Below are 20,894 nucleotides of genomic sequence, written 5' to 3'. Positions count from 1 at the left end.
ATTATCAGTAGACCAAGTTGTAAATATTTCTCACATCTCTTAATAAGTTGGGAGATATGGGTTTCATTGTCCACAGTTGACTGAAGCCAAGTGACAGCTACTCCTTTAGACAGGGTGTGCTCTCTCTGTCTCTCACCAAGTCCACTTCACTCACGTTTGTTGCCTGCCCGGCCCCTGTAGCCATGTGAGTGGGTGACCTCTTCCCAATACCACCAACTCATGCTCATTAACCATCTATATCTCCCCTATTGTCTAGGAGAAACTCTAAGCTCCTAGTCTAGCACTAAAGTCTCTTCATCATCACCTCGCCCAGTCTTAACCTCCTACCTCTGCCTCACACCCTCTCCCTGCCCTCTTACAGCCTGAGCCCTTGTCACCCATTTGCAAACATAGGATATGTCTTGGTGCATCTCAGAACCTGTCCACTTTTCGGACCTCCTCCTATGGGGGATGCTCTTCAGGATTCCTCTGTCTGGAGGAACCCACTTATCCTTCAGGACCTGGCTCAATGTCATGTCTACAAAGTCTCATCCAATCCTTTTTGGCCTCCCCTGATGCCCCCCTTCCCACTCTGACCCAACAGCACAATAATCCCTTCATCCTCCCCTCTGCCCTCCAGAGCAGTATAAACATAGCTCTCTCACAGTGGTTAATGTCAACTGCGGACCACTCTTCTCTCCAGCTAGCCTGTGACTCCCACATGGGCGGGGAAAGGGGAGGCTGTGATAAGAACACAGGTGTTGGGGCCAGACAGACCTGGGTTCAAGTTCTGGCTCTGCCACTCATGAGCTCAGTTATTCTGGGCAAGCTGTGCAATGATCTCTCTGAGCCTCAGTTTCCCCATCTGTAAAAAAAGTTTACATTATATCTATATCCAGGGCTTGGTCTGAGAGGCTTGAGATCATACATATGATGTACTTAGCATGGTACCTAGGACATAGTAGGTGCTCAATAAATATTTGTTGCATGAATCAGTTTGGCCCAGTCTCAGATCCTTAGCAATGTCTGCACCTCCCACCTCACCCTTCCCATCAAATCCAGGAAAAGGAAACCATGAAGTCCTCTTCATTTCTTTCCCGACAATAGTATTTCTGCTCATCAATACATGTCAACTTCTTAATCATTTTGCAGGGATGGGAGTGAAGGGCACAGAAGATGCCCACAAAGTACTTTAAATTATTGCTATTCAGGGATCAGAAGATAAAGATTAGTTGCCTGTCTCTGTCTCACAAACAAATTAACACAGTGGCAGCTTCTGGTGCAAAATACGCTTCTCGTAGAAAGGATTAGATACACTAAATCCAGCTAGAATATGCTGTGATCGTGTATGTGTTTTTTTTTAAAGCAAAGCTGCAATAACCAGACATTTACAACTAATAAATTGGGCCCTTTAATTCCTCTACAATAAGCCTTTGAAATATAATCTGTCATTTCAGGCTTACAGAACATGACTTTTCATAATAATAACTCTCCGGCACACATTACTACCTATAATTAAATTCACTTTTAAGAAATCTGAAGTATTTTTGTGGATTATCTGTTCAGACGATGTCATAATGGTAAAATTCACGGAGAATCTGTTGCATCCATTTGGTTAGTTCTTGGATAAAAACACTCTGCTATTGATTGAAAGCTGGAAAGGCAGATAAGATGAACAAAATATGCATTATTTCTCAGCAAATAACAAAGACAGAGCAAACCTGTGCATGTCTCTCCCACCCCTGCGTCCCCCCAAAAAGGCAGCTAGCACCTTGAAAGAGGAATGTTTGAACTAGTTGAAAAGACGCACGTGTTAATATTATGGTCAAGTTATCCGGTGGAGACAAGCAGAGCGAGGTGTTTTGAAAAGCAGTTGAATAAAGCCCCAGGCTGAAGGATCAGAAAACAGACCATGGAAGTCCTCAAATCAGTGACCGTGTGCAGGAGACGTGTACAGACCCATAACCTAAGACACAAAGAAAAGATATGTAGATAAAGAAAACGGAAAGCTTAAATTCAGAGAAACAGGCAGAGAGAGCACACATTCCTGGTCTAACCATCTTGAGCATTTAGTAACGCACAGCCTAGAAGCAAAGTTGCAGTTTTACAACTATAGACATAAACGAGCTAATCCTTTATTACTCAGTCTTAGGTCAAGGCTAGGTGCACCCATGACCTGGGTGTTCCCTGCTTGTGCCTCGATGGAAGTGAAATGCATATTCAAGGATGTGACTTCAGGAATGACAAGAATACTTCTCACCACCAGTTGACATGTCCTCCCAAACCTATCCCTTTGCCTGAGGCCCAGGAGTTCTTAGTAAAGCAAGAATTTTCCTTGGGGTGGGGGCGGGGGCCGGGTAACTTGAATGAGATGATCAGAGAGTCAAATATTTAGCACAAACCTGAGGACAGGTAACTTTGGACAGAGGTGTAGGAGAAAGGGCATCTCCAGGACCTGGGGTGATGAGCTGGAGTCAATTGTTGAGTGAATTGTTGCTACATTAGTGGCTCCCGGGAGCCAAAGATTGGGAAAAGATTCTGATGGCAAGTGTGTGTGTCTGTGTGTGTCTGTGCACTGGTGTGTGTGAGCATGTGTCTGTGTATGTATCTGTGGGTGTGTTTGTGTCTGTGCATGTGTATCTGTGTGTGAGTGCCCGTGTGTCTGTATGTGTGTTTGTACATGCACGCGTGTATGCATATCTGGTGTCTGAATGCATGTGTCCGTGCGTGTGCCTGTGTGTCTTTCCATGTGTGCGTGAGTGTGCATGTAGATAGTGGGAGAGAGAATAGAGGAACAGGCTTCAGGCAAGTCTATTTTCTTCTCTGGTCCTTAAGTCCCCATCCACAAAGTGATTTTTTTCCCCAGTGAGTCAGCATTATTGAGCTTCTCCTATGTGCAGTCTCTGCACCAGGGAATTAGGACATAGAAGTGAGCAGTTGAGACTCCTGTCTTCAGGAACTGTCAGTGGCATCAGGTGGGGGATATTTAAGACTGGCATCCTCCCTGGGTCCTCACACCAACAGCACAAAAGGCCACTAGCTACAAAGCCGGGCCCACCTTCCACTTATGACTAAAACACTCCCCGAACCTCCACCACCTGCCATCATAAGGGCAAGATGGAATTGCCATGGGACACAGGAGAAACCCCCCCACCCCTTAGTAATAGCTCTCTCTCTCTCTCTGCAGCCCAGGGAGCCACTTCTGTCTTGAGGAGATGATAGCTGCTACCTTCCTATGTTTTCCTTTTGGCTAAAGGCATAAAATGCAGCAATTCCAGCAACTGTAGAGGCATTTCTTATGATCATGGTCCAGGTAGAGGGCAGGGAGAAAGTCAAGGGCAGAGTATGGCAGGTGAGGCTATTAAGACTAGCTCATCGAACATAGATGATGGTAGGGCAGAGCTTAGCATTGGCCTTGGGCTTGAGATGGGGTCAAGAATCAGACCAGAAATGGTCATTGTGGGATCTGAGAATTGAAAGGCTCATAAAAGGCTCTCCAGTTTGTGCTAGGGGGAAAGAGGAGCTTAAAGAAGGGACGGGATTAGCCCAAGTTTACATGCAATTTAGAGACCAAGATAGGTCTAGAGACCTTGACTTTTTATCCCTAGTCTGTTGCTTAAAAAATGCACGTTATTGATAAACTATGTTTGGCTGCCTCCCTCTCTAAAGTCAAGAATGGGCTCAGAATGGACTGCTGGCAGAAGGTTGGACTTGGGGTTAGACTTGTTCTTGTTTCTATCACGTTACCTTGCACCTGAAGAAATGAATGAATATTCAATGAATGGATGAGTGCACAGATGGATGAATGAATAGATGGATGAGTGCACGGATGGATGGATGAATAGATGGATGGATGGATGGGTGGGTGGGTGGATGGATGGATGGATGGATGGATGGATCGGTGGATGGGTGGATGGGTGGATGGGTGGATGGGTGCACGAGTGCACGGGTGCACGGATGCACAGATGCACAGATGGATGCATGGATGCGTGGATGCATGGATGGATGGATGCATGGATGGATGGATGCATGGATGGATGCATGGATGGATGCATGGATGGATGCATGAATGGATGGATGGGTGCATGGATGGATGGGTGGATGGGTGGATGGGTGCACGAGTGCACGGGTGCACGGATGCACAGATGCACAGATGGATGCATGGATGCGTGGATGCATGGATGGATGGATGCATGGATGGATGGATGCATGGATGGATGCATGGATGGATGCATGAATGGATGGATGGGTGCATGGATGGATGGGTGCATGGATGGATGCATAAATAGATGCATGGATGGGTGGATATTGAAATCAAGGTAATGGACAAGGCTGAAACCTAATATCCCCCTCCCAGGAGTGTGATTTGACACTCTGAAGGCTAAAGTTGATCCATGGACTTGTTTTATTTTGACAATACTGTTGACTTACAAATTGGTTTTAAACATTTTAATAAGTAGCCAACACTTTAAAACCAGGAGATTTTACTTTTTTTTTTTTAAATGCTAATTTCTGGCTTTTCTTGAAAACATCAGAAGTTTTCTTGGTGACACCAGGCTTGCATTCCCACAAGGAAACAACCTTGAAGTTGAGTATCAACTGCCCCTCTCAAGAGGAGAATAATTTCTAATTCACCACAGTCCCCACCATTTCCTATTACCCTGCACCTCTTCCACTTCTCCACTTACATCACTTGTCTAGTTCTACAGATATCTGCATTGGTGACTCCTGAGTTAATTAAATCCTGTGTCACTCTTGTTCCCCGGGTTCAGTGATGCTGCCCCTAGTCAGTCTGAGGCTGGTGTTTTCTCCTCTTACTTCCGCCTCCCTTTCCATCCATTCTTTGCTCTGCAGTTCTGGGCTGTGCACCCAGGGGATGTTAACCCACGCGTTCTAACTCAGGCAGCTCAAGATACAGAGTCGCTTTAAGCAGGCATCTGCAGCCCACCTCCCTCCAGTCCCCCATGGGAATGGTAAGCGTCTAGACAATGGGTCTCTCATGGCAGAAAAGAAGGGTGGCTCAGGTACCTGAACTGAGCCGGCAAGCAGGCAAGCTTGAGGGAAGGAACTGCTAGCCAACAGAAGTTAAAAGGGAATGATTTTGAAAATATCCCTTATGCACTTTTATATTTCATTGACATTTTAATTAAGACTGGAGCACTCTTTGGGGAGCTCTGCTCTGAAGTTGAAATCACTTTAATATGCTGCCCTGGCATAAAGCAAGAGATGAATGGAAGCCTGGGGTTCTCATGTGTTTCATGATACTTCGCGAGTCTTTTTTACAATGCATTATGATGTTAAGACGGTTTATGAGTTTCTATTGGCTAAGTGCAGCCATATCAAATGATAATTTTGCTCAGTGGATTTTGTTCTAAGAAGATTAAAGGGTACTCAGGCTTTCCCATACAAGAAGGAAGGTCCCAGGATCACCTCAAACACAAGGCAAGAACCAGTAGTCAAAACTGCTGCTGTAAAGGGGTGGGGGTAGGGGGTTTAGGTTGAGCGGGCAGCTGTGTGGTCATCACTGTAAAGTTACAACCTTAGCTTTAGCAGTAAGTTCCAGAGGCTGTCCTAGCTGGGCATGGGTCCACATGTACTAGAAATTGCATCTCACATGAGAACTTTCTCAACTCTCATGTTACATGTTCCTGCTTTCAGAGCTATGCATTTTTATATCCAGTTTTGGTATTCAAATTATTTTCTCTCTTGGTGGTGGAAACATGAACAGAGGCACATGACTTGAGTATTCCCTCAGGCTTTTCATCCACGTCACGAGATTGAGGCAGCTCTCTGATTGGTGTGTGCTTATAGCCCTTGTTGTGTACCGAAATAGTTTTATCTATATCATCTAAATTTTGTGCAGACTGGCTCCCACAAGCACTGGGAGCAATGTTAGTTTGAAATCTTTTTATAGCCCTCAAACAATGAAATAAATGGAGGCTGCTGAAATAGCAGCAGCTACTAAGGGAAATGCTGGTGGCGTAGTGGTTAAGTGCTATCTATGGCTGCTAACCAAAAGTTCGGCAGTTCAAATCCACCAGGCGCTCCTTGGAAACTATGGGGCAATTCTGCTCTGTCCTAGGAGATCACTATGAGTCGAAACAGACTTGACAGCAATGGGTTTTGGTGTTTACCAGGTTTGGGAGAGGCACGCTTGCGGGCACGGCTGGGAAGAGGCTGTCCTGACGGAAGAGCTGTATCCTGAGCGTTCCTGAACCTGAACTGTAACCTGCTACTTCGCTAATAAACTCCATAATTGTAAGTATGGTCTGTGAGTTCTGTGTGGCCATTGCAATGAAGTATCGTGCCCAGCAGAGAAGTAGAAAGTGCCATGGGAGGGACGAACGGTGTCAGGATTGGCGAAGATGGCAGAGAGAGGAGTCATGTCTGACTTCCTCCTCATAGGAACCAACCTTGGGCTGCTGATCTTGATTCTCCTTCCCCCTTGTAAAGTTAAAGGAGGTCAGATGCCTCCACCACACCATTTTTACATGCCTTGGCTGCTAACCAAAAGGTTGGAGGTTTGTCTCCATCCAGAGGCACCTTGAAAGGAAGGTCTGGTGATCTACTTCCAAAAATCAGCCATCGAAAACCCTATCGAGCACAGCTCTATTCTGACACACATGGGGTCACCATGACTAGGAGTCAACTGGTTGGCAATTGGTTTATGCATACAATACACACACATTCACACTATTAGAAATACAGAGATACAAATAGACTGATGGGTCTAAAAGCTCACAAAATCACAAATACACGTGTTGTTGAGTTGTTTTTGTGTGCCCTCAAGTCAATTTCAACCCATAGTGGCCCTAAAGGACAGAGTAGAACTGCCCCATTGGGTTTCCAAGGTTGTAATCTTTACAGAAGCAGATCTCTACATCTTTCTCCCACAGAGCAACTGGTGGGTTTGAACTACTGACCTTTTGGTTAGCAGCCAAACACTGAACCACTGCATCACCAGGGGTCTTCAGTATTACCTATACCCCAATTCAGAGTGGCATAAAAGTATAAAAAGCTTCCAGGCCACAAATCTGTAAGTCATAAATAAAACAAGCTCCATCCCCTGCCTACCCCCAATATTTCCACTTCCTGTTCTTCCCCCATCACCCAGCCCAGGGCCACCACATTGGCGCCTTTTCCTGCCTCCCATCTTTATTTGTCTCAGTTGTGACCAAGAGAGTTCTTTTTCCTTTGCTAATAAAAACTCGGTTCAATTCAAACAGCATTTACTGATCTCCAAGGGGAAGTTAAGTGCTACAGCTGCTAACCAAAAGGTTGGCAGTTCAAATCCACCAGGGGCTCCTTGGAAACTCTATGGGGTAGTTCTACTCTGTCCCATAGGGTCGCTATGAGTCAGAATCAACTCAACGGCACTGGCTTTGGTTTTAGTTATTATTATCCCTATTTTACTGACCAGGAAACAGAGACTTAAAAAGTTTAAATAACTTACCCAAGCGTCATTTGATTCTACCCAGTTTCCCTCTTTCTGAAGGTGGGAAGACTGTTCAGGACCTACCATTGGAAGAAGTGGGTGGAAGCAAGTGGCTCCACCAGATTCACCTTCAGGTTGAGTCATGGATATCCATTTACTCAGCAGTCTTTACTGAGGACCTACTGTGTGTAGGTCAAATCTGAGGTTGTGAGGGGTTTGGAAGGCAGAGAAAAATGGAGAAGGCTCGAGTTAAACTTAGCCCTTGTCAATTGAAGTATAATTGTTCTTGGGCCAGAGTCTATAATGTTGTTAGGCACCTAACAATAACGAGTTGGAAAAGCCAAAATTCAGAGTAAACAGCGAATGTTAACGTGAGAAGCTTTTAGATGGTTTGGTCCAACTATCTTGTAGAAGACGGGCAAGTGGGGAAGGTGACAGCTTCAACAACATACAGCACATTTGAAATAGAGAAAAGGGTCATTACAGTGGCGTAGGTACTGGATTCTAGAACCTAATATGTAACGCTGGGCTTTGCCATTCAATTCTACGCTACCCATACCCAATGCAACCATCATTAACTTGCTCAGCCTGAGCAGAGGGAACCTTGTGGCCCTGTGCCTGGGGGTCTTTATTCTCTCTCCCCCCAACTCGTGGCAGAACAACATGCATGTGGGTAATCCGTCCATTGCACTTCTTCCCTCTTAGGACTCAGAGAAGTGAAATCCCTGCCCCCAATGCCCCATGGTCATCCTGGAGCCCAGGGGAGTGTTAAAATTCAGCTCGAGAGGCATCGAGTCTGGCAGAAGCCTGGGTAAAGAAACTGGATTTCAAGCAAGAGGCAAAAATAAAATAAGCCAAGACTGAGGGTGTCCTGTGGGATAGAGAACATTTGACCTCCGGCACACAAGTCCGCAGGAGATGGCGCAGCTCCTTTATAAACCAGTGAGTTTGTGTGAGCACAGATGCATTTTGTTTTCCTGGGAGGAAAGGATGATTAAATTATCAGAAACCAAGCTAAAAACCAGGCTGCCTGCATATTCCCCCATCCGTCCCCTGGGTCTCTCCCGCACCTCTGCTCACGAGGTGCTGGCTTTATCTGGGAAGCTTTAGTTTAAATGTCCAACACATCTTATTAATGAAAGTAATAAGCTGTTGTTTATTATATGTCATAATGGGGAATATGACTATTTAATATTAATCTGACATTTAAATTCCACTTAGCTCTGCGATGTGGACGATATCAAGGCACCATCCTTTACCCTGGAGTAAAAACTCCCTGGGTCTGCATTTTAAAGCATTGAAGTTTTCAAAGTAATCAGGTTCTTTTTTTTTCCGCCCCCCTTCTTCTTCTTTTTCCAGAGGAACCAAATTGTGAAGACATCTGTTCTGTTATTAATTTCACATAAATCTTAAGCTCCTCAAGGCCAGAAATGAGGCTTCATTCGCGTCGAATTAATGAAACATGATTGTAAGTCCCTCGCATGGAAATGCTGTCACACGGCTCTGAGCTGCTTATAAGCACTGAGTAATCGCAGAAACTGCCAGGGGACAGCCACTTGAAATCTGCCCTTCCCTGCCTCCCACCGCTCGAAAACAATATCTGAAAATATCACAACACTAACTAGATCCTTAAAGATTAATAGCAGATGAACATTTCTGGGAAATGAATCAGACTTTCTCAGTAAAGGATACAAAGAGCCCCAGCAAAAGCAGATTGCACAATGAAGGCTCTTTTGATGCAGTTTAATAACAGCACCCCCAATGGGCCCACGAGACGCCCGCCGGGAGCGGGTCCTGGAATGTCTCGTAGATATCTCTTTGGGGGTGTGAGTACCGGAGTACTGGACAGTGTGCTGTACGTGGCCTAGGTTTCAAACTGGAAACTGGTTGGTCAGAACATCAGGCATGTGTTGGGTGTGTGGGAAAACGTGTGTGTGTTTGTGTGTGCACGTGTGTATGAGTGTGTGTGCATGAGTGTATGAGTGTGTGGGTGTGTGCATGTGTGTATGAGTGTGTGTGCATGAGTATTTAAGTTTGTGTGTGTGCATGAGTGTGAGTGTGTGTGAGTGTGCATGAGTGTATGAGTTTGTGTGTATGTCCATGTGTGTATGAGTGTGTGTGTGCATGAGTGTATACGTTTGTGTGTGTGTGCATGAGTGTATAAGTTTGTGTGTGAGTGTGCATGTGTGCATGAGTCTGTGTGTGCATGTGTGCACGAGTTTGTGTATGTGTGCATGAGTTCATGAGTGTGTGTGTGCATGTGTGTATGAGTATGTAGGTGTGCATGAGTGTATGAGTTTGTGTGTGTGCATGAGTGTGAGTTTGTGTGTGAGTGTGCATGAGTTTGTGTGTGAGTGTGCATGAGTGCAGGAGTTTGTGTGTGTATGAGTGTGTGTGCATGTGTCCATGAGTTTGTGCGTGAGTGTGCATGAGTGTGAGTTTGTCTGTGCATGTGTGCATGAGTTTGTGTGTGTGCATGAGTGTGAGTTTGTGTGTGAGTGTGCATGTGTGCATGAATTTGTGTGCATGTGTGTGCATGAGTGTGAGTTTGTGTGTGTGCATGAGTGTGAGTGCATGTGAGTGTGCATGAGTTTGTGTGTGAGTGTGCGTGAGTTTGTGTGTGTGCATGAGTGTGAGTTTGTGTGTGAGTGTGCATGTGTGCATGAGTTTGTGTGTGTGGGTGTATGAGTTTGTGTGTGCATGTGTGTATGAGTTTGTGTGTGTGCGTGCATGTGTGAGTTTATGTGTGAGGGTGCATGAGTTCATGAGTTTGTGTGTGTGCATGAGTGTAAGAGCATGTGTGGGTAGGAGTGTGTGAGTTTGTGGGTGCATGTGAGTGTGAAAATGTGTGTTGCAAGTTTGCATTTGTGAGTGTGTAAGAGCATTGTGTGAGTGTGTGAGAATGTGTGGGTGAGACTGGGTGAGTATAACTGTGTGTGCCTGTGTGTGTGAGTATGATTTTGAATGTGTATGAGAGTATGCGTGTGTGTCTGAATGCGAAATGTGTGTGTTGTGAGTTTGTATATGTGTGTGCGTTCATTTGGTGCATGTGAATATGTGTGTACGTGTTATGTAGAATGTGTGTCTCTATATGAGGGTGTGTTAGTGTGTACGTGTGTATCTGTGAAAGTGTGTGTGTAATGTAGAAGGTGTGTGTACCTAGGCACCCATAAAGGAAACCCCTCATGATAGGTGTGACCTCATCAGTTGGAGACGGGTCTTAAATAGCAACTCAGCACCTTCTGTACCCATTGAGCCATTCTTGAAAGGAACTTATGCCTGGGGTTTTGGGTGTATGGGGCATGATTTTTTTTTTTTTTTTTGTCAAATAACTGAAATTGCCAGCAGAAAGACTATCTGGAGGAAGGCATGGAAGGGGGAGCCTGAGATTTCTTAATCAAACTTCCAAGTGTTATTTTTGGTCTTCCGCTGATCTGGGATCCAAAAAAGAATCTGCATATGGTATTTACATCTCAAATCTTCAGAGCCTCATTAGCTTTGATATTTATTTATTTATTTGCAAAAAGGAATGTAAATCAAACAGAGAGACACACAAGCAAAACCTTTGAATGTAGTAAAAAATTAATTAAAACAGGCAGCCGATGGGTAGAGTGGAATACAATGGAATTCAGAGAAAAAGACAATGGAACTAATTAGACTCTGGTGGGGAAACCTTTCTTTGTTTAGTGATCAGCAATTGGTCGTTAGTAAGTCACAATTATTGATCTTTGAAGACAAATGCTAGAATTTTAACCCGTTTTCTTAAGAGCTTCCTTCTTCTTTCTTTAGTTCCTGATCTTTCAAATTTACCCAGTCACGTTACTGGAGGTTGTAGCTATTATGTTCTATGAGGAAAACAATTTAGTCTACGACAGCAATTGGCCAGCACTCTCCAACTGTCCTCAAAATATTGCAAAATGGCTGCAGATCAAGAGCCATCCAAACACAAGGGCTGTTGACTCCAACAGTTAGCCTTAACCCAAATGGTGGAACCAATTTGCTTATACGAATAGATATGATTCCAGCCATATTTTTGCCCCAGGATATTTGGAAGCTTTGTTATTACCACCCAGGCTTTGTAGATGTGTGAAAAAGATTTCCATCCACCCAGTTGAAAAACCCTCCACTGAGAATATAAGAAAGACTTGTAGCATTGCTTAGCATAAGACAGCAGCCAGGGGTCTGGCTTGCTTGTCAGAAGTCCTTTTGAATGAAAGGATCAGTTAGTATTTATGCTTTTAGTCTTCTCTATTATGCAACAGCACAAATGTACAACTGCCCCAGTGGGACAATTTAATGCATAGCCAGCCTGTCACAAAGTTTTAAAGTTGACCACGTGCATCTTTGGCAAGTCCTCAGTCTCCTTTCAGCTTCTTTTAAAATCTGTCTCTTTTTAAACCACCTTGCTTAAGGCTCACAGGCTGACTCTGAGTCCTTCCCAGCTTAAAGAGGGGGGGTTTTGAGAAACATCTTGATAAGCCTTAGTTCAATTTTAAAAGATGGCTGAAATGCTAATGGTGGAATTTCAGGCATTGTAGCAGTTGGATGAAAGGAATGTTTTTGAGCAAAAGATCTTTCCAATGATCCCTCAGACCAATTCTCCAATACACAAGGATGGCCTTGTTTAGGTAAGTCAGTAAATTATGTGGAAAGAATTAAACTAGAATGATATCTAAGGAACCTTAAAGCCAGTAAAATCAGTGATTTTAACTTATGAGAGACGGGAGGGTGGTGGGCGGGGAGAGGTTTTGCCAGGTACAAGGAAAACCAGACTCCCTATATAACTAGTACATAATTCCTTCTTTCCATCCTTCCTTCCTTCCTCCCTCCCTCCCTCCCTTTCTTCCTTCCTTCCTTCCTTTCTCCCCTGTCCCTCCCTCCCTCCCTCCCTCCCTCTCTCCCTCATCTCTCTTTTTTTCTCTTTCTTTCCTTTCATCCACTGGCCAGGCCCTGTATCAAACTGTTTTTCCACATTATTTAATTTAACCTTCACAACAACCACTTGAGGCGGGTGCTCCAGCAATGGTTCATTTCATGTGTCCGCTTGGCTAGGCTGTGATGCCCAGTTGTTTGGTAAAACACTAGTCTAGTTCCTGTTATGAAGTGGTTAATGGTGATGAAATCAATTGGCCTCAAGTGAAGCCGATTACCTTCCATAATATGGGAAGGACTCATTCAATCAACTGAAAGCCTTAAGAGCAAAAAGGGAGTTTCCCTAGTGTGTGTTCTGCCTCCAGACTATAAACGGACATTTTGACAGAACATTGATTCTCTTCATTGTTCTAATTGCCTGACCTATGAATTTGGGACTTGTCAGCCCCCCTACAATCACATGAGCCAGTTCCTTGTAGTAAATCAATCTCTCCCTCTCTATATATATGTGACATGTGTATGTACACGTGTGTGTGTGTGTGTAGTATATATACATAAATAAACAAACCCATTGCCGTTGATTCCGACTCATAGCTACCCTACAGGACAGAGTAGAACTGCCCCATAAAGTTTCCATGGAGCACCTGGTAGATTCCAACTGTCAACCTTTTGGTTAGCAGCCGTAGCACTTAGCCACTACGCCACCAAGGTTTCCATATGTGTGTGTGTGTGTATATATATATATATATATATATGGAGCACTGGCAGTACATTGGTTAAGCGGTTGGCTGTTAACAAAAAGGTCAGCAATTCAAACCTACTACCAGCTACTCCAGGGGAGAGAGTTGTGGCAGTCTGCTTCCGTGAAGATTACAGCCTTGGAAACCCCATGCAGTAGTTCTAGTCTGTCCCATAGCATTGCCCTGAGTAGGAACAGACTCAAAAGCAGTGGGTTTGGTGTGGTAAAGCAGATTACCTTCCATAGCATGGGCAGGACTCAATCAGTTGAAGGCCTTAAGAGCCAAAAGGGAGTTCCCCTGGGGTGTGTTCTACCTCCAGACTATAAATGACATTTTGACAGAACATTCTGATTCTCTTCACTCTTCTAGTTGCCTCACCTATGGATTTGGGACTTGCAAGCACCCCCACAATCACATGAGCCAATTCCTTAAAGTAAACAGTCTCTCTCTCTATATATATGTATGTGATATATGTGTGTGTGTATACCTATGTGTGTGTATATGTGTGTGTGTATGTACATATATGTACGTGTATGTATATATAAGTATGTGTATATATGTGTATGTGCGTCAGTTTTGACTCATGGTGATCCCATGGGACAGAGTAGAACTGCCCCTCGGGTATTCTAGATTGTAATCTTCCACCAAGTTTTCAGTTAGCAGCCGAACCTTTAACCGTTGCACATTTTATATACCACTGATTTTGTGTCTCTAGAGAACACTGACTAAGATGACTCCTAACTGGAGTGATAGTCAATGTGTGTAACTATCAATAAGCCACCTATACTTGCCAACCAGAAAGGAACCTGGCCAGAGCATGGGAGCAGGGCCCCAGACACCCTTGGCTGTGCCAAATTTTTGTTGCTACATGAGGAGAGGTATGGATGGGGGACACGGGACAAGCCAGGGTAGCTGGTACAACAGAGGGTAGCACTTGGGGACTAGTTACCAACTGGCCTGGGAAGCGCTCCCACTTTTAAACAACTGGTACAGGTCGTACCACTGGATATGGCTGAATATCAGCCGTGATTTTCAGTCCCTACATTCTGCAAAGGACAAAGCTGAGGCCTTGGGAATCCAAGTAAGTCTCTCCGGATCAACCTACCAAGAAGTGACAAAGCTGAGTTGGAAGGCACTTTAAGTCTTTCAGACTCCAGAGTCCACATTGGTAACCACTGTGCTGGCTGTAGAGCCGTCTCTAAGCTAACCTATATATATCACAGGCTGGTCCAGTGTTTCTGCACAAAGATCCAAAGGATCCACTGGGTTGCCAGATTTAGCGAATAAAAATACAGGACACTCCACTAAACCTGAATTCAGATAAACAATAAATGCTTTTTAGTATATCTTTAGCATACTACACCAGACATACTTATACCAAAAAATTGTTCCTTGTTTATCTGAAATTCAAGTTTAACTGAGCATCTTGTATTTTACCTGGCAAGCCTAAGTGGGGGTCACCAGAATATGAGAAATTTCAATTTGCAGAAACACTTTCTTTTCGAAGGAGCTCTCGTGGCACAACAATTAAGAGCTCAGCTAACGGAAAGTTTGGTGGTTTGAACCCACCAATGGCTTCACCGAAGAAAAGACCTGGTGGTCTGTTCCTGTAAAGATTGTTGTTGTTCTTATTGTGCGCTGTCGAGTTGATCCTGACTCATGGTGACCCCTATATGACAGAGCAGAGCTGCCCCACAGGGCTTTTTGGCCACAATCTTTACAGGGGCAGACCATTCCGTAGCAGCCTAGTGCTTAACTACTGTACCACCAGGGGTCCTTCCCCTAAAGATTACATATGGAGGCAGTTCTACCCTGTCATACAGGGTCAGTATGAGTCAGAATCCATTTGACAGCACCTAACAGCAATGACAACTTCCTTTTCTAAGGACCCCTTCTCCAAAGTTGGTGGGCAACAGCAAGAATCCTTCTAACCTTCTATCTTTTTTATTTTAAGGTCATAAAATGCCAGGGCAGAGCTCATCTAAGCCATCCCCTGCCTCTCTCTCTTCTGCCTCTTCCTGTCTTCCGGCTACACCAGAAGTTGGAACCCAAGATCCCGTGGCTTGGCTTTGAAGCTGGGGAACATGGCCCACAGGGCGTGTCCTCATCTCCAAATCACATGGAAACTATTCCCGTCCTGAAGGCCTTCATGGTTTGCCTGCTGCAAGTGTCATGGTTTTTCAGCTGCAGTTATAATTTCTGTGGCACCCCCCCCACCCCAGCTCACATGGTATTGATTAGAACACACTGCTTTTGAAAAGACAGCTGCCTCTTAATAAGAGGTTGGCCATCCAAAGCCTGTTTGCAGATGAGAAAAATTAAGCAACTACTTTGGCACCTAATAAAAAACTGCTATGAACTGGGCAGTGGCTCTCCTCTGTGGATTAGAACACCACTGTCTATACAGGTTGAGGGTCTTCTACGTTTCGAGCCCTCCCCCCAGCTCTGCATGTTGTTGTGCAACAAAGAGAAAGGAGCAAGGAGGCTAAAGGAATAGCTTTTGGAGCACAATGGGCTTGTCTTCTGTTTTAATCATTCCCTTTCACAAGTGACTGCACTAACATAATGTCTGGGGTGGGAGGTTAATGAAGGTCGAATTGGTATCCAGAAACCTGTCCTCTGTCTGGGCCTACAGGTCAGTGTCTGGGTTCAGGTGGAAGCTGAGAGAATCTGGCCTTTGTCCCACCCACGAACTAAGAATGAAATAAGCTCATGGAGAATGAAAGCACTCTTTATTTGGGATGGAGTCCTTGGGTGGTGCAAATGGTTAACATACTTGGCTGCTAACCAAAAGTTTGGAGGATCAGATTCACCCAGAGGTGCCTCAGAGGAAAGACCTGAAAATCTACTTCCAAAAAATCAGCCATTGAAACCCTATGGAGCAGTCCTACTCCCACACACATGGGGTCACTGTGAGTTGGAATCCCCTCAATGGCAACTGGTGGCTGGTGGATCTCTGAGATGGGACTCCTTAACCTGGTTTCATGGAGCAGAAGCCCCATAAGGGGTCAATGGAGAAAATTCAGGGAATCTGTGAACTTGAATTAAAAAAAATTCATATTTTTAATTCTTATTACCTTCTAACTAAAAGTTAGCATTTCCTTCTATTCTGCATGTAGGCCACAAATCACGATTTTTTCAGTACTATCTGTGAGTTTTGTGACTTTGTCCTGAATAGAAATCACTGATATTTTCATATCACATTATAGTTACAGACTATCTTGAAAGAGGCTCATTTCTATTCTGAGATTTTGCAATAATTGTTAGACTCACCTCATTATTCTTGTTATTTGATGATTAACAGAAGTACATATATTACCATAGCTTTTCTATTACTTGGATAATTTTTATTTAATATAATTTATATTCTTTGTAATTTATTTTTTTAATTTTATGCATGTAAAAACATTATCCATAATCAATGCCTGTGGAAGCAGCAGTCGAGAAATTAAACGAAGTATTGCATTCAGTAAATCTGCTGCAAAAGACCTCTTTAAAGTATTAAAAAGCAAAGACGTCACCGTGAGAACTAAGGTGTGCCTGACCCAAGCCATGATATTTTCAATCGAAGTTGGACAATGAATAAGGAAGATCGAAGAAGAATTGATGCCTTTGAATTACGGTGTGGGCAAAGAATAATGAATATACCATGGACTGCCAGAAGAATGAACAAATCTGTCTGGGGAGAAATACAGCCGGAATGTTTCTTAGAAGGGAGGATGGTGAGATGTTGTCTCATGCACTTTGGACATATTATCAGGAGGGACCAGTCCCTGGAGAAGGGCATCAGACTTGCTAGAGGATCATCAAAAAAGGGGAAGACCCTCAATGAGATGGACTGACACAGTGGCTGCAACGGTGGGCTCAAACATAGCAACGACTGTGAGGATGGTGCAGCACCGAGCAGTGTTTCTTTCTGTTGTGCATGGGGGTTGCTGTGAGTCAGAACCAACTTGATGGCACCTAACAACAATAACAGCAACAAGAATATTATTCAGATAAAAGATTGATAGGCTTCACCAAAGGGGGCCATGGCACAAACCAGGCTAAGACCCCTAATTCTAGGAAACTGCCCTTCCCGGGGTCTAGGACATGTTTTTGCCTGGAGGAATCTTCTCCCACTTCAAACCTCAAACATCACTGTCCCCATGGCCCTGTCCTGTCCCCAAGCCTTACCCATCTATAGTCTTCGCATCCCTCTAAGCAACCCTCTAGTATTTCAGTTGGACCCTGCTGCCTGCCTAAGAACCTTGGCTTGTTCTCCACTCAGTTGAAGGTTATTGGTATGAGAGAAGCTTTAAAGCCATCTCAGTACCAAACTGAGGCTTTGTCTTTGGTGCAATGGGGAACTGATGCATGAGTCAATATTACTTAAAAAGCCTCGCCCAAGTACCATCTACCTATACCTGAGGGTAAATTTCCTACATTGCGTTGGGGACAGTACATAATCTTACTGAATCCTTACAGAACCTGAGGAGATTAGTATTATCAGGAGCATCATGTAGCATTTGAGGAAACTAAGACTCAGAAAGGTCAAGTGAACTTGTCCAAGAACATACAGCAAGCGAATGCAAAGTCAGGCCTGCTTTTAAAACTTAAATCCATTTCTTGAAAAATAAATTTTATATCACCACTGTAAATAGAAAACCAGTAACCAGAAAAGCAACCTCAGCGAAAAGAAAACATTTATTTAATTCTAGCTAGATTTTTTTAGATACTGTGGCCTGCAGTAGACTCCGAGTTTGAGGTCTGTTCTTTCATTGTCAAAACACAGAGAAAAGAACAAAAATAATTAGCAAGTGTTAGGTGTTAGCGATACACTAGCACCAAACTGAGTCTTTCTTGATGTAATTAGAAGGATCCAAAGAGAATAAAAAAGGACATAATGTTCTCATTGTGTGAATCAATGCTATTTAATGTCTTATCTACGTATCATTTTAAAATCATTTTAACTACCATCTATGGCGCCTGTCCCTCTGGAAACACTCCATTGTCTCAGCTCATTTTCACAACAACCTGCTGTGGTTAGTACTGTTACTGCCCTATCTGATGGGTGCAGAGAGCCGGATTCACTGGTCTGAGGTGGCAGAGCCAGCAAGGACCCCTTTGCCCTTTTTCCCTCCAGAGCCGGGCTCTTCACCTCCAGGCTGCCTGGCCACAGCGGGGTTCTGCTCTGTGGCAGCATACCACATCTACCCAGGAGCAGATCAGTTTGTAGCTTCCAAGGCCACATGTCCACCCAGGCACAAACCCCACTGCATGGGCACCACATGATGAGGCAGACTCCAGGCCTGCAGCCCCACATGCATGGAACAGCAGTGTGCAGCCCAACAACACTGGACCAGCTCTGACTTCGAAAATGAAGATGACATTGATACAGGAAAGGAGGATGGGATAAGACAGGGAGAAGATGAAGGCAAGGGACCAAGAGGAGGAGAGGAGCCGCAGGGTCCTCATCTGGAAAGTGGGGACAATAAAAGCCACCTACAAGGCAGTTGATTGTTGGGAGGAGTTGAGCACTGTAGATGTTTCTCTCTCTCTGTCCACACACACACACACACGCACACATTTTTTTAAAGTAAATATAGGGAGTTTGTAGCAACGATCTTGAAGGTGTCACGGGACTGGGCAGCGTTTCATTCTGTTATACATAAGGTAGCCATGAGTTGGAGCCAACTCTATGGCGACTAACAATAACCACCAGGCAAGGTCTGTGTGGATGGGAAAATGAAAGGGATGTGGGAGAGGACTGAAAAGTCCCCTTAAGTTTCAGGCCAACCCTCCCAGAAGCTGGAGTAGAGTCCGTAAGAGGCATTGTCTGATATTTACCTTTTGCAAACGGCCTCCAATTTCACCATTAGAACCTTTGCCTTTGAGCTAAACATTGCCCTCTTTTTTATTTAACTTTTTTATTATTGTGATTTAGATGAAGATTTACAGGGCAGATCAGTTTCTCATCAGACAATGCATACACATATTGTTTTGTGACATTGGTTGCCAACCCCAGGATGTGTCAATGTTCTCCCCTTCTCCACCTTGTGTTTCCCATTTCCATTTATCCAGTTGCCCTGTCCCTTCCTGCCTTCTCATTCTGGCCCATGGCTGGTGTGCCCACTTAGTCTCGTATACATGGTTGAGCTACGTGTATTATTATTTGCTTCATGGGCCCATTTAATCTTTGACTGAAGGACGAAACTCAGGAATGACTTCAGTACTGAGTTAAAAGGGTGTTCTGGGGCCATACTCTTAGGGTTTCTCCAGTCTCTGTCAGACCAGTAAGTCTGGTCTTTTTTTGTGAGTTTGAATTTTGTTCTACATTTTTCTCCAACTCTGTCTGATTGCCAACACTTTTGCAGGTTCTCTAGAAAAATGCAAGAGCTAACATATAGAGAGAAGGAGCCCTGGTGGCAAAATGGCTAAGCGCTCAGCTGTTCACAGAAAGGCTGGCTGTTCCAACTCATCCAGAGACTCCTCAGGAGAAAGACCTGGAGATCTGCTCCAGGAAGGAGTACAGCCTAGAAAACCCTAAGGGGCAGTCCTACTCTGTCACAGGGGGTTGCAGTGAGTGGAAATCAGATCGGACAGCCCCTAACAACACAGAGAACAGAAATGCACGTTCTGGTGCTTCCTTTCAGCAGAGGCTGCAGGAAAAAGGGGGGAGGAGCAAGAGACGGGAGGAGGATGGAAAGGCCAGGACTCACCAGTGGTGGCTGTCTCTCCCTCACAGATGTGCTCAGGGTTCGCATGTGACTTGGAGGGGGAGGGGAGGCATGCCAAAGCCCGCAGATGAAAGAATGCAAAGGAAGCCACTCCTGTGGCGCGTGACTGTGCGTCCATTTCCTCCACGCTGGCCTCTTATCTCCTGGGGGCGGAAAGGCGTGGCGGATGGGAAGACCAGATTACGCCCCAGACGGTGCCTGCTTCTCAGCGCTGGCAAACCACTTCCTCGGAGTCGCTGGAGCTCGGCACATCTGGCAACCCGGTGGACTTCTCCTTAAGCGCCAGGCAAAGCACGGACGCAGACACGCGTGCGCATGATCGGGGACTACACCAGAGCTGCACAAAGACGGCAAGAGCCTGGGGGAGGGAAGTTCTAGCTTGTTCTGTCCCTTCTTTGGGCCTCAATTTCTCCATCTGTAAAGTTACAGAGGGGAAACTAGGCTAACTGATGTCTAAGAACTCTTTTTTTTTGCTCTGAAAATAAATTGATAATCCTAACGCAGACACTGCCCTCACGTAAAACTACAGATTCTCAAGGGAAACCACAGAGAAATACTCGTGGATGTTATGCGTCCTGAAGCCCAGTCTCTGCAGGAACAAATACCTAGACATTAAGACAAATTCAACTAAGTGACAGATTATCAATTATGTGCTCAAGGGACATATTTATTTGCTCCAAATTAATGAGCTCAATCAGAGCTCATACATCACAGTCCGGACACTAGTGGCCTTGTTCCTTTCACCTGGTACGCTGTTTTAAAAATGGAGCCAAGATTTGAATAATGGACTCCCCATAAAAATTTCAATAAAATCAACAGATCTGGCAGCCATCAGCTGGGGCTGAGTAGAGGGCACCTGCTTCTCATGACACCCTTGTCCCCACCAGGCAAGATTATTGTCCCTTGTCACCTGCATGGCCCAGGCGTTTGAGTTCGAGACTTGGTTTAAACAGAAAATGTCTGGATGTTTAAGGCAGACAGGGAGGTGGTCTGTTGAAATTTTATTGTCCTCCCCAGTTTCTTATACAGAAACACCCATGAGCCTGCTCTGCCTTAGGCTGGCTAGCCTACTGCCATAGCCTGGAGCCCACCTTGGCCCCCTGCACCCCTTTGTTGGCACTGGACAGGGCTGGTTCATGGTTGTCTGGC

General features: G+C 44.8%; 1 long non-coding RNA gene across 1 annotated transcript; it reads right to left on the bottom strand.

Moving 5' to 3' along the window:
• Positions 1-953: 953 nt before the first annotated feature.
• LOC126064986 (uncharacterized) lies at positions 954-20,031 on the bottom strand. The gene is made up of 3 exons (XR_007514702.1): positions 19,728-20,031; positions 1,790-1,945; positions 954-1,633 (listed from the first exon to the last, which is right to left on the bottom strand). It is a non-coding gene; the product is annotated as an uncharacterized LOC126064986 (long non-coding RNA).
• Positions 20,032-20,894: the final 863 nt, after the last annotated feature.

Source organism: Elephas maximus, chromosome 21 (assembly GCF_024166365.1).
Source record: "Elephas maximus indicus isolate mEleMax1 chromosome 21, mEleMax1 primary haplotype, whole genome shotgun sequence".
NCBI lineage: Eukaryota > Metazoa > Chordata > Mammalia > Proboscidea > Elephantidae > Elephas > Elephas maximus.
This window is presented reverse-complemented; position numbering and strand designations above follow the sequence as displayed.